This window comes from Dermacentor variabilis, chromosome 2 (genome assembly GCF_050947875.1).
Source record: "Dermacentor variabilis isolate Ectoservices chromosome 2, ASM5094787v1, whole genome shotgun sequence".
NCBI lineage: Eukaryota > Metazoa > Arthropoda > Arachnida > Ixodida > Ixodidae > Dermacentor > Dermacentor variabilis.
The window spans coordinates 189,192,518-189,206,232 of NC_134569.1; positions in this window are offsets into that span (position 1 = coordinate 189,192,518).

Consider the following 13,715-nt stretch of genomic DNA (forward strand, 5'->3'; position numbering starts at 1 on the left):
CATCATCATCAGCCTATTTTTATGTCAGCTTCGCGACGGAGGCCTCTCCCAGCTTGCGCCAGCTGGTTTAAACTTGCACATGCAAGTTCCCTAGTTTCAACACACCCTCGACTGCGCTTCCCTTCGAAGACATTATGTCATTTTAGTGGGCCACCGGTTATCTACCCTACGCATTACATGGCCTGCTTAACTCATTTCTTTTTTGTTAATGTCAACTACAATATCGGCTACGCCCGTTTGCTGTCTGGTCCACACCTCTCTCTTCTTAAATTACGCCAAACATTTTTCCTTCCGTCCCTTTTTGTGTTGTCCTTAATTTGTTCTTTGTGTGCTGCCTGCTTGTGTAACAACTCAGCAGCTGCTTTACTGCGTTAGTAATTAATGATGATGACACTGAAGCGAGTGGAGCCAGTTAACACACCGAAACTCTGCAGAAAATTAACACGTCATGTGTATGCATTTTCACGCGATTAGTTCTTACATTGCTCACATATGAGCTAAAACCGAAGGTGATCTATTTGGCCGCAGCACAAAAGCAGAACTCCTACATCTGCGGGAAGGAACACTTTTCAGCAGTGTGCTCTAACCACAGCGCAATCGCTTTCACTGAAGCTTAAGCTTATCACGTGAAACTCGAAAAGCGGCAAGTATCATATTCCAATATTCAGCATCAAAATGCTAGAGGTAGCGGCGCCTCAGACATCGAGGACGAAGCAGGCACGAACAAGAAAGTGCGCTCTCGATTTGCACCGAGCTGGACTCCACGGCCGCCGCTCCGCTCTCCCGAACAAATGTAGCGACGACGGCACAGATCGTCAGCCGCCGCTGTATCGTCTTCCTACACGCTGCATGTTTTAGTTTGGACAAGTTTAGTCAGTCTCGCATTTTCATCCACGCAGTGGGTGTGAGAAGCTACGGCGCTGGACGTTTATCTGTAGAATACAAGACTGGCAAAAACTAAATATGTTTACAGCATAAACAAACAAAGGGAGAATGGGAGAAAGAAGATATGGCGGGCGTGCTTCTTTTTCTTTCTTTCGTTTCCCCGCATTTTTGATTTCATCGCAACGTCCCATCAACTAGCCTCACTTAAGTATACTTATAAAACGTTGAATATCATTAGTAACTCTTAGGTAATCTTCTCGGTGGAGTTCCGCTTGCATGAGCGGCAGACGTATAGATGGCGAATGTGAGGACAAGAATAAAGAAAGATGCGCGAGGTTATGAAAACACTAAAGGGCGCGAAAGACAAAAGACATTCAGGGTCAAGTACCCCTTGAGGAGGTGAAATCGTTCGAGGACTGGGTCTGGCCACGGGCAAACATGGAAGGTATTCCTCACTCTGCGCCTTCCCATGTGAAGCTTCCACCCTGAGCCACACTTAGCTTTCATCCCGTTACCCACGTCCCGAAAGAGACCTCGAGCCGTCACATAACTATGTTATATTTATTACTGTTTCAGACGCTGCAGGGACGATTGGCCACCTACTTTGCTTCTACCTTGTCTACTCCGAGGAGAGGGCTTGTTTGTTCACATCGCATCGACGCCTACGCCTTTTTGGAGTCTCGGCATTGCAACATGTCTTCTCCGACCCGTCTTCAAGGACCTCCTTAGGTTCCCGGAGGATACGGGGCTGGTGCATAACTTGTAAATTTCCCGCCTGATTGCAGCTTTCAGCCATGGGTTCTACGGACGCGACAGTTTCTCTCTACTTGTTTCTTTATGTTCCCCTTATTCCGCAAGGCGCTGATCCGTACTCCTTTAAGGGTAAAGCGTAGGTTCGCTCTAGTATGTAGTTCATTCTAAATACTGTTCAAGCAGAGTTTGCAGCAACCACAGAGGGACACGAACAGGACAGGCCATATTTTGGAGCCCTAAAGGGATCCAGAATATTCAGCAAGATACCGCATCCCGATCGCACTTTTCTTGATTGTTAGGATCCGTTGCCTATTTTACTGAAAATCGAAATAGCGGCTTGTAGAGGAGTTTTCTATCCAGCTTACTTCGACATGTGCGTCAGTCAGATACACTGAATGCAGGCCCTGAAAAAATTAATGCCAAGTATGCCCGTGGCATTGCGGGTGGTGAGCGACAGCCAGTGTACATTGCCTTTTTAATGCGTAAGCATTCTTTTGCGAGTACTCCGGCCCCGTCACGCGAAAAGTGTAATGCCTTATATCTGCACAACAATGCGTAATTTTCACAGTTAAGACGTTTAATCGTTATGGCAGTGTAAATGTAGATGATTGATAGCTTCATAAGCGAGAAGGAACGATTTAAAAACCCGAAAAATATAAGTAAAAAGAGATATCCATAGAGATACATAGGGCTCCTTAGAAAATGCATGAAAAATCTTATATTTGGGGTGGGCTAACTGAAATTTGCCGGTGGGTCAACTTAATATTTGGGGTACCATCAACTTGAAGTGTGGGCATGGTCCAACTTAAATTTGGGCGTGGGCGAACCTAAAGTTTCGGGTGGGCCAATTGAAATTCGGGAGGTGGGCCAACTTGAAATTTGGGGGTGGGCCAGCTTAAATTTGGGCGTTGGCCTGCTTAAATTAATGAGCCAAGTTCAAACCGGGGGGTGGGCCAACCTAAATTTGGGGGTGCGCGAAATTAAATTTGGGCGTTCGTCAACTTCAAGTTTAGAAGTGGGCCAACTGAAATTTGGTGGTGGGCGAACTTGAAATTTCGGGGTGGGCCTACTGAAATTTAAGGATAAGCCAAGTTGAAATCTTGGGGAAGGCCAACTTAAGATTTGGGCGTGGTCTAACTGAAATTCGGGGGTGTGCTTACGCATACTTGGACAACTCCAATAGAGCTACGACATTATTTTCATTTCCTGAATTTGCTTTGCATTGGGCTGCCAGGCACACATGAGTGGGTGACGGTTATTATTTGGTTTTCTCACGGATACAGGCAATGTGCAGGGGGTGTTCAGATGATCGCCCACGCTTGCTCGCACTGAAATTCCGCAACCGTCCTGTTTAGAGACCACAGCGCAAAATCTACTTTCACATTAAGAAGGCAAACATATATGGACGGACGATGCTCTCGCGACTGATTCATTATAAGAAAGCACGCTGGACATAACACCTGCGGTGCACAGGCGCGCACAGGGAAGAAAGGAAAAGCCAAATACAGGGGGATGTGCTACAACCAATACCAGAGAAGGCCTACAAAGTAAAGCATCTTGTTATCTGGCAGAAAAAAATGTCTGGTGTATAGAACTCTACTCAAAGTTCCCATTACATCACTATGCCCCATTCATACGGCTTTAAGAGGAAACCAACCTCCTTGTAAAGGTTACATGCAGCATTCTCGATGCTGTTATCACCCTTTTTCAAAATTTTCTGCACCACTGGGGCGCGCAAGTGGTCCAAAATCATGCGCCTCCATCGAATACATCAGCCCCTGTGCGGGAGCAAAGGTGAAAGTGCGTGCCGTGCGCAGCGCGCGCAGTTGGTGCGCGAAGTTCATCGTGGAGGGAAGCGCCGCGGGGAGGAGAATGTGGCTACTTTCAAATTATCAATGTTTTAGACCGTAGAAGGGAGACCGTACGAGATCTCAGCGTACGCGTTGCTTCTCTTTTCGCGTGTTGCCGAAGATATTCAAAAGACATTGAAGGCGAGCTCCACCACTGGAAAAGCTGGCGCCACCGTCGGCGTGACGTGGCATGAGGGATCACGTGCACACAGCGGCCGCGTCGGCTGCTTCGGAAGCGCCGAAGCGAACTGAAAATGAAAGTTTACAGTCCCACCAGCGCTGCGCTTCTGATTAGGCGGTGAGATTTTCCCGCCTTGGGTATCTACTTGACAACATTTGAAAGCACTATAATAGGGAGTGGCTGCTTTTGGAGGCGTGCAGCATGGTAGGCTACTGCTCTGTGACGCAGTGCCGGACGTACGCAACGGAGCCTGGTGTCAGCGTTACTCACACGTAGCCGCGGGACAAGAAGCCACGTGAAGCTTGGCTCGCGAAACTTAGAACCGGCAAATAGCCATCGACTACAACTCGGGTATGCAGCAAGCACAGACGCAAGGAAGATTTCTGCTACGGCGTTGCGATTGCGATGTTCGGTGAGTAGCAGAAAACGCGCACTGAGACGCTCGCCCGCTGCCGCTGCCCGGCTAATGTTATGACGCTTTATTAGGCCTATGAACTTGTTGATACTAGATTCTGGCAAGTTCACTGGAATGGAAAGGGAGCGCTAAGAAGCGCACTAAAAAAAGGCACGGTACATGGTCATGTTGTATGAATTAATGTACTGGATTGCGAAAAAGAGGCGGGAAATCGCACGCTGGAAAGACCGATGAGGATGTAGTGCGACGCAACTTGAGAAATAATATTCAAGGGTCCAAGAATGTAAAAAAAAAAAGATCGAATCGTCCCAACGGCACATCACAGTCGCCTTAGGCGTCGAAGTCTCTATAACGAAGTGATTTTTGAACAGTTCATATAGCGTCCACGCAACAATGGTTGCTTGTGTACTCGCAAGTGCTCATATTCTCCGGCCTAGAGCTCACGGCACGGTGCGAAAACGCGCTTGCAGCGAAAGCAAAACATTGTGCGCGGCAACCACACGCGCAGGCTGTCGCTGCGAAACCGTGCGATCGCTTATTTGAGGCTTCATTCTGTTATCCTCCATTCATTTAGACAGACATATTTCACATAGCTTGCTGACAGCGTTTGCCTAGCCTTCACGCAAGGAGCCGTTTCAGGAGAGACTATCGCGGCGACCGCGCACTGTGGCGTTCGCTGTACGTATGTGGTAAAGAGATAGCGTCTGTAAACAATCCTGTGCTTTCAGTTTGCCCAAGATCGTTTTTTGAATTTTAAATTTTTTATTTAGTCGTACTGTTGGCCCGGACGCCGTTGCAGGGATGGGGCACAGCACAGAAAAAGAAAATAACATAATGTACATTATACGCAATGCACGCAAATTGTACATCAAGTACAATCTTTTTGAGCATGCATTCATAAAACACCGGGAAATTAGTAACAGTACAAAAACAACAGCAATATGCAGAGACAATAACACAGACTGTATTATATCTAACATAATGTACAAAATTTTGTTTAGGACATGATTTGCTTGAGCTTGTTTTCAAATTGTGTTACAGTATCACTGAGTAATGGTTGTTGGTAGTCTGTTCCATTTATTTATTGTTATGGGGAAAAAGAATCGGCGTATGCAATTATTAGCAGTTGAGATATCTGGAAATTATGTTCATGTGTACCTCTTGAGGTTCTGCCTTGTGGCGCTAAGTAGTGAGCAGCATTTATGTTAAAATGCTGTTTCCAAAGCAAGAAAAGGAACCTAAGTCTGGCTACATGGCATCGTTTGGCTAAGGAGGGTAATTTAAGTAATTAAAACATTTCCGTAACAGAATTAGTTTGTGAGTTACGAGACAGAATAAATCTAGCAGCTCTTCATTCTACTGTTTCAATCATGTTGACCAATCCTGTTTCATAAGGGTCCCATACAATACTGGCGTATTCCAGTGTCGGTCTAACCAGATATAGGTAGGCAGTTAACTTAGCGTCTTTCGAAGCAAGCTTGAGCTTCCTACGCAAAAAAACAGTTTCATTTCTGCTGTCGAACAAATGTTTTTAACGTGCTCCTTGCAACTCAGATTCTTGGAAATAGTTACGCCTCAGTATTTAAGGCTATTTACTGCGGCAAATGTGAAAGAAGCCAGGGTGTAGTTAAAGTCAACGACATGTTTTGTCTTGCTCGTGACACGAAAGCATAGCGCCATTTAGAATTTTCGAATCGTCCTGGTTTTTCATTTCTTTATAAAGGAGGCAATCATCTGCGAAAAGTCGCACCCTCATGTCTTTGTTATTACATTGCACAATATCATTAACATAAACAAGAAATAAGACTGGACCCAACACAGACCCTTGCGGAACACCCTATGTGACGTCTAATAATTCAGATTTGGAGCCATTAATTTCTACGTTCTGAGCTCTGCCTGTTAGGTATGCACGAATCCATTGTTTTATGTTGTTGTTTATGCCAAGATGAACCAACTTAAAAATTTGCTCTGATTCAGGGACTCTGTCGAAGGCTTTGGACATGCCCGGACAAATACTGTCAATTTGCCCCTTGTTATCCAAAGCCCTCGCAAAATCATCGATTGTTTCTACGAGTTGCGTCACTGTAGAAATATTTCGCGTAAAATCATGTTGTTATAGAAGTTTTTTTTTTGTCTTCCAGGTAGGTGTATATTGATTTCGATATTACATGCTCAAGAAGCTTACAGCATACACAAACAAGATAAGGAAATGTGGCGGATATTTTCAATTTTTTGCTGGTCTCCAGATTTGAAAATTGGAACAAGCTTGGCCACTAACCAGTCACTTGGGACGCGTTTTCGTTCAAGTGATGCTTTAAAAATGATCGTAAGATAGCGTCCAATCCATTCCGCATATCTGCGTAAAAAATCATTTGGGATATCGTGGGGACCATTACATTTTTTTACGTTAATGTTTACCAGGAGGGAAACGACACCTTCGTACGTTATGTTTACGTCCGGCATTACCGATGAATGATGAGCAGGGATTTCATTTTGCGACGCATCACCGCCCGACGGCGGGGAAATATTTTGAAACAAAAAACGTGTTTTAATGTGAAGTTATCGTTCCATGATTGTGCAGGACTGAACAGTTCACGATAATGCTATGTGGGCTACATTCGGCCTGCGATAAGTGACGCCAAAAACGGTGTGGGGAAGACACCATAAAGTTGGACAAGGCTTCGGTGGAATACTTCTCTTTCGCTGTCTTAAGCTTAGTTCGTAAGTGCCGTGATAACTGAGCTATTTTTCGTGGTTCCTTTTTCTCTTCCGTCTTTGGCGGGCAATCTATCTCTTTAAGTGAATTATTTCTCGGGTTACCCATGGATTTTGTTTCTTTTGTCTTCGTTTTCACAACGGTACAAATCTTGAGATACAATGCGAGACAATATTTTAAGCCGCAGCCACAAGTCATGGACGTCACTTTCCGCTCTGAAACAGTCCAACGTAAATGATAAGTAGTCGATAATGCTCGTGTCATCGGCTCTGTCATACTGGCAAACAAATGTGGTCTTTTCTTGAATTCTGGCAGAAGTAAGATCGGTTTTCAGTTCAACAGAAATAAGTTTGTGATCAGACAGTCCAGTTTGAATTAGTGCTTTGCAATTATCCAAACACGCACCAAGAAAAATTAAGTCAAGCGTAGACTGCGCTGATGCTGCTATACGTGTGTTTTCGCGAACCACCTGTGCCAAATCATGGTTGAAGGCGATATCAAGAACTTCATAGGAAGCCCGTTCTTTCGCATCAACTGTCAAATTATTCCAGTCAATACCTCCGAGGTTAAAATCACCCGCAAGAATCAGTTTACATTTCGAGGGTTTGAGTCCCTCCAAGTGGCGTTGTAAACCTTCTAAACACGATACGTGCACGCTTGGTGGCCTGTACAACACTCCAATAATAAATAACTAATTTTCAAAATTTATTTGGCACCGAACACTCGCGTGATTCGGAATTCCTTGCGTCAAAAGGCACTGAATATTTTCTTTCACTATGATGGCTACACCTCCTCCTCGCGATTCTCGATCATTACGAAATATCTTCTAGTGGGAGAGGGGGGGGTATAATTTCATGATCTTTAATTTCCGGACAAAGCCATGTTTCACCAATAGTGGCAATATGTGGATCGTAGTTAGCTAGTAGGTATTCTAGATCAGTAAGTTTATTCGTAAGGCTCCTAGCATTGAAGTTCATTAATCGAAAGTCGTAACACTTTAGGCTCACATGGCTTCATTCCGAATCTCCGGACGGTGGTGGCATATTTCCCCGCAGGGGCGTCTGCGCAAGCAGGCGTTTGGTGTGTTGCGACACCACGTACCCGAGCACACGAGGGTTGGACCCTCCCGCGTGTAGCCGTGCGCGGCTTAGCCGTGTCCGGGGAAAAGGGGATCCTGGGGGTTGAGCCAATGCCGGGTGTTTGGACCTTTACGGCCCCTCGGCGGCGGCAACACACCCCTTTGGCCTCGGCTTCACGTAGACAGCACCCCCGGACTGACCCACCCGGGGGAAATCGGCAGTCGCCTTTTCCTGTCCTCCTCTCCAATCTTCGTCTTTCTCTCTCGCCTTTTTCATCTTTCCTGTCTTCTCATCACTTCTCCTCACTTCCTAATTTCCCGGCGGCAAGGGTTAACCTTGTGTAGCTAGCCAGCCTTGGTTATGCTGTATTTGGTTATAGCAGCGATGTACGGCTGGCGTTGGCAGGGTTTCCCTTGCAGCAACTTCTGTCACGTCCCCCTGTAGGGCTCCATGGTGGGTGGTCGGCATCGCGGCCGAAAACCTAACTGTACCTATGGAAAACGCGTTTCCTAAACTACCTGATCGCCCTCAGAAACGAGGGCGCACCGAAGAAGTATTTCAGTTTTTCGGACGCCAAGTCCACATTTTCCTCGTTTTCATGTGATCCACACAGAAAAACCAGCTAAACAAGTCCGAACAATCTCCCCCTTCCTTGTATCTAAGACCCTTACCGAAGTTTTTGGCCCAGGTTATAAGGCGTCGAGGATGGCCAGCGGTGACCTCCTCTTGGAGCTCCGCGATCAGAAACAATTTGAGAAACTGCCTAAACTAATATCATTTGGAGAGACCCAAGTAGTAGTAACCTCGCACCGCACGATGAATACCACCCGAGGCGTTGTCTCGGACGATGATTTGCTGGAGCTCACTGAGGCTGAACTCTTGGAGGGCTTCAGTGAACAAAATGTCATAAATGTCAAAAGAATCAAGATTAGGCGAGATGGAAAAGAAATCCAAACAAAACACCTGATACTCACTTTCAGCTCAAGTGTCCTCCCCGAGTCCATCGAGGCCGGTTACATCAAACTTCGTGTTAGGCCATACGTTCCCAATCCTCTCAGATGCTTTAAGTGCCAAAGGTTCGGCCACAGTTCACAGAACTGTCGAGGCCGGCTGACATGTGCCAAGTGTAGTGACACTGAACATTCCTCCGAAACATGCCAGAAGACTCCACATTGTGTCAACTGTGATGGGGAGCACGCCGCATACTCGCGGGCGTGCCCATCCTGGAAGAAAGAAAAGGAAATTGTAACAGTTAAAGTAAAGGAAAATATAAGTTTCAAGGAGGCACGCAGGCGGGTATCGTACCTGCCCAAGAAAACCTTTGCCGATGTGGCGCGTCAGGGGGCAGCGTCACAACGGCCTCCGGCGGCTGTCCGACCCACATGCAGTGAGTCGGCAGTTACGCCATCTGCCCCCACGGCGGTTGCAGCTAGCGCTGCTCCGTCGACCCAGAATGAGGGACCATCGACCCCGAAGGTGGCCGCCGCCAAGGCTGTCTCAACCTCCCCGGCCCCTTCCAGCGCTGGCAACAGCCGGCGCAGCCAAATCCCGCAGGGTGCCCCATCGACCTCTGGGCTGGTGGGCGCAGGGGTCTTGCCCTCCAAGGCAGGACTCTCTCTTGTAACTTCTCGCTCGCAAGAGCACGTGTCCGGAGCCTCACTAGAGGCAATGGACACAACACCTATCCTCAAGGCGCACCAAGCGCCGAAGGAGCGGCGAGGCTCCCTCGAACGCTCCAAAAAGGGCAGAACTCCCGTTACAGGGCCTCGAAAGAGCTCTGTAACCTAAGACATAACCACCGTTTCCGTACACACAGCACTTATTTACTTCCAATATGGACACACAAATAATCCAATGGAACGTCAGAGGTCTTCTTAGGAATCTCGATGATCTACAAGAACTCATCTACCAACACAATCCAAAAGTGCTGTGTTTACAGGAAACACACTTAAAATCCAAACACACAAACTTTCTCCGACAGTACATAACTTTTCGTAAAGATCGCGATGATGCTCTCGCATCATCGGGTGGCGTTGCCATTGTAATTCAAAAAAGCATAGCGTGTCAACGTTTGCAGCTACGAACGGCCCTCGAAGCAGTGGCGGTTCGAGTTGTCCTGCTAAACAAACTCATCACTATTTGTTCACTTTACATACCCCCACATTACAAACTAAACAAACCTGAATTTCAGTCCTTCATAGATGAATTGCCAGAACCTTATGTTGTTCTTGGCGATTTCAATGCGCACAGCTCCCTGTGGGGCGACTCTCGTACAGACGCGCGAGGTCGTCTCGTTGAACAGTTCCTTTTTTCTTCAAGTGCGTGTCTTCTAAATAAGAAAGAACCCACATATTACTCTCTTGCAAACAGAACCTTTTCGTCAATAGATCTTAGTATAGTTTCCGCGTCTATACTGCCCGAACTCGAATGGGAAGTTACGAGCAATCCTTACGGGAGCGATCACTTCCCCGTACTGCTAAGAACGTCCAAAGGAAATGAATCTCCTCCACAAGCTCCTAGGTGGAAGATAGATAGAGCCGACTGGGAGAAATTTCGAAATCTATCTAGCATCTCATGGGCTGATATGTCTTCTCTAGAAATTGATGCCGCTGTGGAGTATTTTACAGCGTTCATAATAGATGCCGCATATAAATGCATATCCGAAGCAAGTGGTTTGGAATGCAAACCACGTGTACCGTGGTGGAACAGCGAATGTCGGACCGCCCGTAAGAATCAGAACAAAGCGTGGGGGTTGCTACGCGCTTTTCCCACTGCAGAAAATCTTATTAACTTTAAGAAAGTAAAATCTCAAGGCAGGAGAACCCGTAGGCAGGCGAGAAGAGAAAGCTGGCAGAAGTATTTATCGAGTATTAACTCGTTTAGAGATGAGGCCAAAGCCTGGAACAGAGTTAATAGGATTAGAGGTAGGCAAACATACTCAGTCCCCTGGTAAACACACAGGGCGATACACTGCAAGACCAGGCCAACTCACTTGGGGAGCTCTTTGAGAGTGTATCAAGCTGAAATCATTATTCGCAATCCTTCCTAAAATATAAACAAATAGTAGAATGCAAGCCACTCATCAATAAATGCCGACAGAATGAACCGTACAATTGCCCTTTTAGTGCTGCCGAGTTGAAAGCTGCCTTGAGCGCATGCAAGAGTTCCGCACCAGGATCTGATAGAATCATGTATGAAATGCTCAAAAACTTACACAATGACACGCAACTTACACTACTCACACTTTTCAACACCATCTGGGATGCAGGGTACCTTCCAACCGCCTGGAAGGAAGCCATTGTAGTCCCTGTTTTGAAACAAGGCAAAGACCCTTCCTCAGTGGCAAGTTACCGCCCGATAGCCCTCACAAGTTGCATTTGTAAGGTGTTCGAAAAAATGATAAATCGGCGACTCATTCATTTCCTTGAACAGAGCAAAATGCTTGATCCTTATCAGTGCGGCTTCCGAGAAGGGCGCTCCACAACCGATCATCTCGTGCGTGTTGAAGGGAATATCCGGGATGCATTTATACATAAACAGTTCTTCCTATCGATATTTCTCGATATGGAAAAGGCGTATGACACAACGTGGCGTTACGGAATCTTAAGAGACCTGTCAGAAATGGGCATCCACGGTAATATGTTTAATATAATAAAAAAGCTATCTGTCAAATCGTACCTTCCGGGTAAAAGTCGGCAATGCACTCTCACGTCCTTTTACGCAAGAAACGGGTGCACCCCAAGGAGGCGTGCTCAGCTGCACGCTATTTATCGTGAAGATGAACACGCTTCGTGCTTCACTACCACCCGCCATCTTTTACTCTGTCTACGTGGACGACATTCAAATAGCTTTCAAATCCTGTAACCTCGCAATCTGCGAGAGACAGGTACAGCATGGCCTGAACAAAGTATCAATGTGGGCAGACAAGAATGGGTTTAAGATCAATCCTAACAAAAGCTCTTGTGTTCTTTTTACAAGAAAGAGAGGACTTATCCCAGATCCTTGCATAGAACTGCGTGGACAACAGATACCTGTAAACAAAGAACACAAATTTCTAGGTGTCATACTTGACTACAGACTCACTTTCGTCCCCCACATTAAACATCTTAAAGAAAAATGTCTGAAAACAATGAACATAATGAAACTTCTGTCCCAGACTACGTGGGGTAGTGACAGGAAATGTTTAATGAATCTATATAAAAGCCTCATTCGATCGCGACTAGACTATGGTGCCGTGATTTATCACTCTGCCGCCCCGAGCGCACTAAAGATGCTAGACCCAGTTCACCATCTAGGAATCCGACTGGCCACTGGCGCTTTCAGAACGAGTCCCATACAAAGTTTATATGTAGAATCAAATGAGTGGTCACTTCATCTGCAGAGAACATACATCAGCCATACATATTTTCTGAAAGTCCACTCAAATCCTCAGCATCCCTGTTTTAATACCATTAATGACATGACATATGCTACACTCTTTCGCAATCGTCCCTCCGTAAGACAGCCTTTCTCGCTGCGTGTGAGGGAGCTTAGTGAAGAAATGCACGTTCCACTCCTCGAGCTTCGCCTAATGCATCCAGCCAAGCTGCTACCTCCTTGGGAGTGGCAGCTCATACAATGTGATATATCTTTCGTGGAAGTCACAAAGCATGCTCCAGAGATTGAAATCCTAATGCATTTCCGGGAACTCCAGCACAAATACTCCTGCACGGAGTTCTACACAGACGCATCAAAGTCACACGACGGGGTGTCCTATGCAGCCGTCGGTCCATCCTTCTCGGAATCCGACGTACTGCATCCGGAAACTAGCATCTTTACGGCTGAGGCCTACGCACTCCTGTCGGCCGTAAAACATATAAATAAATCACAACTCCCGAAATCAGTTATATATACGGACTCCCTCAGTGTTGTGAAGGCCTTGATGTCTTTCCGTAATCACAAAAATCCAGTATTTAATGAACTCTACTCCGCACTGTGCAAATCATATATATCTAACCAACATGTGATCATATGCTGGGTGCCTGGACATAGGGGCATCGAGGGAAACGTTCTAGCCGACCAGATGGCCACATCAATCTCATTGCATGCAGTTAACTCTACTGCTTCGGTCCCTGTCACAGACCTGAAGCCTTTCTTAAGAAGGAAACTACGAAACCACTGGCAACGCATGTGGGACGAAGAAATAAATAATAAACTGCATGTAATAAAGCCACAATTAAGTTTCTGGCCTCCTGTAACAAAATCCCGCCGGACAGATGTCCTATTCTGCCGTCTAAGAATAGGACACACTTTTGGCACACATAACTTTTTACTCACGGGAAACGAGCCTCCAACCTGTGGTAGATGCGGGGAAAGGCTGACCGTCCTCCACGTCCTACTGGAGTGTCGGGAAGCCGAATCCGAAAGAAAAAAACATTTTCTCTTAGCATACCGCCACCACATCCCCCTTCATCCTGTTATGTTACTAGGTCCAGAACCACTCTTTGACACCAGCGCCGTCCTAGGTTTTTTGAAAGATGTTGTGTTGCATGTTATTAGCTCCACACGTTCGTAGCGCTTCCTCTCGCCAGAGGATGCCGCTGCGATAGTTATTTTGAATAGCACATGCCTCTAGGCCCTTGTGGTTCAAGGGCTCGGGTGAGGCAGTAGTGCTGTAACCAATTTAACATCTCGCATATTTTAAACAATGCATTATTCTTTTACGATGGATTTTAATGTTCATAGTCATCGCCATAATTTTATAGAACGTAGATTTTACGCACTTTACAGCGACTATTTTTAGGCCACTTTACAGCCAAGTCACATCTTTCATAATACATCGTTAACGCTACCACTT